We start from the raw sequence: 5817 nt of genomic DNA, 5'->3' as shown, positions 1-5817 counted from the left end.
GGTTAGGAGAGCCCGGCCGGGCCCCGGGAAGTGCGGGAGCAGCTCAGGCGCCTGGCCTCGGCGCGAAGGCTCAGGGCAACGGGCCCCTCGCCTGGAGCAGGCCTCGCTTTGGGGCGGGAGGGCGTGTGGCCGCGGGGAGCGGAGCGAGGAGGAAGCAGGAAGGGCGGCGGATCGGGGAGTTCTCCACCACGGAAGGGAGCACGTGGCAGGGCCAGGCGAAGGCCAGGAGTCAACGAAGGGCCCCAACCCCATGGGCAGCAGGCCGCACGCGGGAGGTCTTCCTGGGGGGAGAGCAGCGCCCCAGGAATCCGGCCGCGGAGGAGCCGTGTGGGTCGGAAGGCAGACGCAGGAAAAGGCGGGAGACAATACTGTGGACAGCTAAAGGAAAAGGAGGGTATTCATTCAATTCTAAATTCAGCCACAATTTTTTTAAAAATGGGGGGGGGGGGGTGCCAAGGGAAGGTAGCTGCCCCCCCCCCCGAACACTCCCCGGCAGAATCTGCCTTCCCAGCGTCGAAGCCGCAGCCTCCGCCCCGCCAGACCCACCGAGATCCTCCGAGGGCGGGCGAGCGAGCCGGCGAGCGAATACATGCGATCCCTGCTTCGCCGCCTGTGCGGGAAGGAAAGAAGGAAGGAAGGAAGGAAGGGAGCCCGGGAGAAAGAGATGGGCGGTTGGGTCTGGGGCTGGGCAGAGCGGAGGCGAAGGGCTCTTCCCTTGGGTGCCTGGCCTCCCGGCTGCGCGCTCTCTCCCTCCTCTGGGGCTGCGGGTTCGGACCACAGGGCGGCCCATTCTCTGCTCGCGGAGGCGGGCGCCGGGCACTTCAGGATCTCAGCCTTGCAGACTTTGCGCCAGAAGCCTGGATGGGCGCGGGGGCAGAAAGGCGAGCCCAGAGCCCCGGCCTCGATGAGGGACTTCCGCCGCCCCAGCCAAGAATGCCCCCCCTCCCGGCAGCTCCCGCGCTCTTAGAGGAGGGGGCGCCTCGTTCCCCTCCAGGGGCCTCCGGACCGTTGCGGCTGCGGGGCGGATTTCAGGTAAGGCGAGGCGGGCGCGGGAGGGGAGGGAGCGGCGGGGCTGCTCGCCTCAGGCTCGGCGGCCCGGGGGCGATTGGTGGCCCTCGGAAGGCCGCTTTGCAGCCTGTCCTTGCCGGGGCGTCCGGCTTCGGGGACGGAGGAGAGCCACAGAGCCCGGCGCTCCGGCCGGCCGCCCAGCGCTTCTTCGGTGCACCAGTTGGGAAGGGAGCGGCTCGGGACCGCGAGACATTGGGGGACCGGGGTAGATGCCGCCGGGGCGGGGCACGAACAGCAGCAGCAGGAGGAGGAGGAGGACTCCCGACTACAGCAAGCCCCAGCAGCGTTTCAGGCGGGGAGGGAGGCGAGGCGCGCAGCCTGCAGCGGCCTGGTGGCCCGGAGAAGACGAGAGCGATTGGGCCCGGCCTGGGTCAAGATGGAGCCCTTCCAAGTGCGGCCCTCCCGCCCGCCGCAGCTTCTCCCGGGGGCTTCGCGGGACTTCTCCGCGGGAAAGCGGGGCAGGCGGGCCAGGGGGGCGGGGTGGGGGGCAGGCGCTGGGGCTGATCCGCGCCCTCCCTTCTCGCTTTTTCTGCAGGGGGCCGTCGGGAGAGCGCCCAGGCTGGGGCGGCTGAGGTGGCAGCACGGCCGGACCGGAGGGCAGCTGCGGGCCCAGGAGGGAGCGGAGCGGGCGGCAGGAAGCGCGGCGGGGCAGGTAGGTGTCCGTCGGTCCGTCCGCTGCCGGGGGTGGGGGTGGGGGTGGCTGACCAGCCGAAAGTCTGCCCCCAAGGACTCACAGCCCGGCCTTCCCACCACCGCGCGGACTTCAGCCTCCCCTCGGAGGGCTCCTTTCGGGACCGGTCCATTTTGGTCCGAAGCCGAGCGGCGGCGGCTTCCTTGTGCCCGGCGCCGGCCGCCCCCCCCCCCCCCCGCCGCATGAGCACCCGCCAAGCGGCCCTCTGGCCTCTGGGGCTTGCTCCCGAGTGCGGGGGGGGGGGCAGTCTCGGACCTGCCATTTGCTCCCTTTCAAAGAAGCCGGCTCAAGGGCCTTGTGGGCCTGGGCGGGCCAGCTTCAGGGGTCTCCCCCCCCCGCCCTCCTGCATTTCAGCCCCCTCTCTTGCTGCGACTCCCGGTTTCCCTGCTCCAAAGAAAGGGCGGGAGCCACCTCCGCCCAGAATCCCGACCCAGGGCGGGTGAGTCACAGGCCTCTGCCCCACGGAAATGCCTGGCCCACCTAAGGGGGGGGGGGCGGAAAGGCAGAGCTGCGCGTCAGACTGGGCTGCGGCTGGACTCCCCCCACCCCCGCTTCCCTGTCCCGGCAGAGTCCGGAGGCCTTTCAGGGCCCGCGTGGGGTGGGGGGCAGAGTGTGTGGGGGTGGGGGTGGGGGGAGGAGAGGAGATTTCCGGCAGGCCGCTCCCCTCCCATTAGCTCCGTCCTTGGGTTGCCTCTTTATACGGTCTAGGAGGTGAACAGATGGACTCCCCATTTAATTCCATCTTCAACACCATCAGAGATTGATTTTCTACTCGCTTTTAATTTGCTATAATTAATTAGATCATTACAACTGTTTTCTATTGATCTCCCTATTTAAACCTCAGATGCGCAGGGCCGTGGGCAGCTCTTTCGGAGAGACAGGAGGGAAATGGAACAGAGGGGACTGCGAAGGGGGGGCGAGAGGGGGAGGGGGGTTCCCATGCTCGGCCTTGTGGGGGAGACCGGCCCGTTGGCCCGGCCCTGCCTGGCATGTCGCAGGTGTATCATGCTCGCACCCTGCTTCGAATACACGCATTCGTTGCGCTTGACGTGTGTCTGGCTTTTGTGGTGCTTTTTTTAATTTTTAAAGATATACCGCCTCATGAATGACTCTGTGCCCGGAGATCTGGGAGTTGCCCGTGAAATGTTTGCTTTGCAATTAATTAATTCGATTTTTGCTTTATGTTTAAAAAAAAAAAAAAACTCGTTTTTTGCCAGTAACCCCCGGCAGGTCGCCTCCAATGCTTCGGTTCGGATTGTGTCCGCCTGGAGGTGCGCGTGGGGCGGGGGGGGGGGGGCTGGCTGCAGGCTGGGGCGCTTTCTTCCTTCCAGGGCGAGTTGAGGACAGACCCCCAAGAACCCCCCTCCTATCGGACCCCCCTGCTCCCCACGCCCACCCGCCCGCCTAGCCTGCCAGCCGAAGCGCCCCCTAGGCGAGGCAAGGCAAGGGTTGGCAGGAGGCCGCCCATCTCTCAGGCCCCACAACTTCTCCTCCTCGGCTCCCCCAACGTGACCCCCCCCTCCGATCGTCCCCCTGAGCACAGCCGAAGCCTCCGAGGCGCCGCTGCCAAGAGCACCCCCCCTCGCGGGTCTCCAGCCCTCCCTCCCTCCCTGCCAGCCTCTTGGGCAGCGCGGCCCTCCCCGGCCCTTCGCTTCCCAGGCAAGCACAGGCACCTGGTCCGGCGACACTACCGACCCCCCCCCCCCCAACTGCGTTAGCGGGACACCCCCCGCCCCTCCCCGGGTCTAACGCTGCCCTCCCGCCGGCCGCCGGAGCTGGCGCAGGGGAAGCGGCTTCAAGCCCGGCCAACGTTGGGCTTGCGGGGTCACAGGACTGGGGAGGTCGGGGGTTCCGCGCCCGCTCGCCCGTGCCCCCCTGTGGGAAGATGCCGGCTCCGCGAAAGGGGGCGAGGAGGAACTTTCCAGGCCGGCGGCACTGGCTGGAGGAGGGAGTGGGCGCAGCTGAGCGCCGGACAGAGGGACAAAGGACGCCTCCGCGGAGAAGAAGGAAGAGGGAGGGGCTGTCGGGCTGGATGCTTCGCACAGGGGCCAACGAAGGGAAGGCTCTGCGTGGCTGCTGCTTCTCCCAGCCACCCAGCCACCTGTAGCTGGCCCCCCGAGCAGGCCTGCCTCATGACTCTTCCTCTAGCCGGCCGCCGGCCAGCCACCTCCCCCCCTCCCTTACCTTCTCCTGCGCTCCAGCCGGGGCTGTGAGCCGGGCCCGCTTTGCCTAATGGGGCGTCTCCCCGCCTGCGCTCGCCTGCCTCAGCCCGGCAGATCCGCCGGGGCCTCTCGCCTGCCTCTCCGCCTCGCTCGGCGTTCCCTCTCGCCGCCTCCCGAGATCCAGGCGCAGCCACCCACAACTAAACGGTTAAGCTAACGAGGCGCGGGGGGGGGGGCTCCTCTCCCTCCCCCCACAGGGGGAAAAAGCAGCAGGCCTCAGCCGAGGTGGAGTCGCCGCTCCCCAGAGCCCGGACGGCCCAAAGTCCTGGGGGTCCAGCCCAGACCTCCGGGGGGGGGGGGGAGAAGGGGGTCAGGGTTCTGGTCCCTGTGTCCAGATGGAGCGTCCCGGGATCCAATGCCGCACCTCCCTCCCTAACAACCCCCCATGCAGGCCCGCAGGCCTTTCCCAATATCGCCCGGAAGGGTGTGCCGCGCGTGGGGGCGCTTCTTGCAGACAGGGGTTTCAGGACTTCCTTCGAAGTTGGGGGGTGAGATTCAGTGCAAAGGGGAAGATGAGGTTACCCCCTACCTACGGAGAAGGGGGGTGAACGTTCAGGCCACCCCCCTCCCTAGCTGGGAGAGGCCGGGCTCCAGGGGCTGGAAGGCTGGGCCGCGGGGTGGGGGGGGGCATCCGCAGCTCCCCCAGCCCCAACCCCTTCCCTGCCCTCCAGGCCTGCCTCTCGGGACCCTCTGGGGAAGTCAGCGCCTTCAAGCGCGGGGGGGCGAGGGCTTTGCGGGCTGGGCAGGGGCCTGGGGGCGCCCCTCGCAAAACCTCCCTGCCCCCCAGCCGAGGCGCGAAGTCCCCCGGGGCGCCCCAGGAGGCGCTTGGCGAGAAGGGGGAGGGCAGGGGGGCGGGGGAAGTGGGGGCCTCCGCGGCTTCTCCTCCTCCATCTCCCCATTGATTGAAAGTCTCGCAACAGCAACAAGGTACCTTCGGAACAATGAGCCATCCGCCCATCGATTCTTCATTAAAATTACATTTCGGCATGTGCTAAATTGGTTTTAAAATGCTTCCCGTGTTATTATCGTCTTGTCAGACCCGTCGCGGCGCCGGACAAACGGCCTTTCGCGGGCCCTTCCGCCTCCCGGGCGGGGGCGGGGCGGGATAGAAGCCCGGGCTGGGGCGGCCAATCTGGGGGTCGCCAGGACCGAACCAGGACCCTGCTCTCCCTTCTCCTCCGCACACCTCGGGAATCAAATACAGCGGCCCAGCTGGCATCGAGGAAAGGGGGCCGAATCGATTTAGGTCAATTGAAACGGACCCGACTGGATCTGGATTCTCCTGTGGATGTTTCTGAAAGGCGAGAGCCGCCGGGAGTGGCGGCAGGTTGCCCGAACCAGCGAGAGAATCCAGGGGGAGGAAGAGGGCAGGGGCGCAGGGGGGAGGAGCCCTCGGCAGGGCCTTATTGGCAAAAGAAAGGAGGCCCCTCTTCGAGGCCCCCGCGGGGTGCTGGCGGAGCCCCTCTGGAACGCCCCAAGCCCTGCCTTCCTGGCCCCTCCCGGCCCGCCGGTTCCCGCGCCCACCTGAGACTGGAGGGGCTCCGGCGAGGAGCCGAGGAGCTGCGGAGGTCTCCCCTCCCCTCCCGAGGTGTTTATCCGCTAATCAGTTCATTAGTTATAAACAACATGACATTAGAAGTTAGGAGGCAGTTGATATTAATTTTTATTTAACTAGTTGATGTTTAATCCGTCACGCCAGGCTGCCGGGCGGGGGGGGGGGGCGGGGAGACCGAGAGAGAAACCGAGACCAGCCGGTTGGCAGTTCCTCCGCCCAGGCAGTTCCTCGGCGTCCGGAGGGACTAGAAGGGGCTCTCAGGAAAGGAGGACTCGGAGTGA

Source organism: Heteronotia binoei, chromosome 6 (genome assembly GCF_032191835.1).
Source record: "Heteronotia binoei isolate CCM8104 ecotype False Entrance Well chromosome 6, APGP_CSIRO_Hbin_v1, whole genome shotgun sequence".
Lineage (NCBI taxonomy): Eukaryota > Metazoa > Chordata > Lepidosauria > Squamata > Gekkonidae > Heteronotia > Heteronotia binoei.
The sequence above is the reverse complement of the archived record's forward strand: the minus strand, read 5'-3'. Positions refer to the sequence as shown.